Below are 1,777 nucleotides of genomic sequence, written 5' to 3'. Positions count from 1 at the left end.
ATATTAAATAAACTCTTATTTATAGACTTACTTTTTATAATAATAATAAATAACTATTTATTAAAGGGAAATTAAAAATTCATACCATAAAGTTAAAATAAAATAATAATTAAAGAATATCAAATAAAAATAATAAATGTTCATATTTTATTGAATCTATTTTATTTTACTTTTCATTGTATAATCCCTTTAATAAATAGTAAAATTTAGATTTTATAAATAGTAAAATCTTCAATTTTATTTCTTGTGTGTTATATTCTCTTGTTTAGGTTCAGATGGGGCACTGGCACCAGAGAGAGGATGCTCATCAAGGTGTCAGATCGGGAACCCAGTTTTCTGACGCAGGGAAACGGATACTCCAGTTCTTCCCCTCGCTCCAGACGCTCGTCCAACAATGCTCCTTCAGACCCTGAAGCCACGCCCCTTTCCCTGCCAGACCGCCCCGCATCGCAGTCTCCGTTCCAGAAGAGGGCAGAGTTGGGCGGCACTCAGCGCCGCTGCTCGGGCGATTCCCAGCCATCGTCGCCCCGCTATGCTTACGAGCCTCCTTTGTACGAGGAACCGCCCTCGGAATACCAGTCCCAGCCTATTTATGAGGAACCGCCCACTGACATGCAATGCGACCAGGCCTTTTTTGGCTCTGACAGGTCTCCGGCACGAAAACCAGGTCTTTACCACTCCCCCAAGCAAAGCCCATCTCCTTACGGTCAACTGGTGTTGACGAGACAGCGGAGCTCCACCCCCGACAAGACGCCCAACCAGGGTGATCGAGACTATAGCTCTGCAGGGCGGGACTACAGCTCCAGTGGGCGGGATTATAGCTCGGGCATGAGGGACTACAGCTCTGGTGGGCGGGATTACAACTCTAGTGGGCGGGAGTATAGCGCAGCTGGGCGGGAATATGTAAAGCAGCTAGTTTATGTAGAGCAGTCTGGCTCCTCCCCTCGGTTTAGGACAACAGAGCGTCTGCTGAGCTACGGCACGACCAGTTCAAATAGCCTGTCAGCCGGATTTTCTTATGGTGGCTCCTTTACGTTACAGCACAGTCACGACCTCAATGGCGGCAACCGGAAACGTAAGAACCGGAAGCCGTCTTTGCCGGGAGGAGAGGGTGACTGCATGGGATCCGGTCTTGGGGCGGTGATTACTCAAGCCCGGTTGGCATGGGAGGCTCAGCAGATGTTACATCAGCGAGGGGGCGTGTCTTCCGAACAGGGAGCAAAAGACGGGTATGAAAGTGATGGGGCGATGCCCCTGCCGCTGCCTGGTCCGGTGGTGCGAGCGTTCAGTGAAGACGAGGCCCTTGCACAACAGGACAGCCACTGGAAACGTGCCACCCTGGACAGACTGGCATTTCCTCAGACGCTGCTAGAAAAGAGTCTGTCGGTGCAAACCAACCTGGCATCACCTGAACCTTACCTCCATCCCTCGCAGGTAATGCACAACGACAGAAACTCAAAACATTGCCTAGATTCCCATATTTATGACACTGCAGCAGATGGGAGGCAATTACCAGATTATTGTGATACTAGGGACACATTACAGTCCTGACTGCCGTTTATTTTAGGTGCTGCAACACTCTGCAACTCTTTTTTATGAATTATGTGAGTCAAGCATCACCTTTACAATTAGTTACAGTATACTTTGGGTTAATCCTCTAGCTTTCTAACCTCTAGTATTAGACTTCTGCGTGTGTGTCGTCCTGTAGCGTTTGTGCTCCAGACAGCTTTATTGTTACTTTAAAGGGGTCATATGATGCGATTTCAATTTTTCCTTT

At 47.8% G+C, this 1,777-nt stretch overlaps 1 pseudogene; it reads left to right on the top strand.

The window, feature by feature from the left end:
- The first annotated feature begins 273 nt into the window (after nt 1-273).
- LOC107683174 (rho GTPase-activating protein 39 pseudogene) lies at nt 274-1,434 on the top strand (annotated as a pseudogene).
- The last annotated feature ends 343 nt before the right edge of the window (nt 1,435-1,777 follow it).

The sequence above is a fragment of the Sinocyclocheilus anshuiensis genome, unplaced genomic scaffold, assembly GCF_001515605.1.
Source record: "Sinocyclocheilus anshuiensis isolate Anshui unplaced genomic scaffold, SAMN03320099.WGS_v1.1 C33002856, whole genome shotgun sequence".
Classification (NCBI taxonomy): domain Eukaryota; kingdom Metazoa; phylum Chordata; class Actinopteri; order Cypriniformes; family Cyprinidae; genus Sinocyclocheilus; species Sinocyclocheilus anshuiensis.
This window is presented reverse-complemented; position numbering and strand designations above follow the sequence as displayed.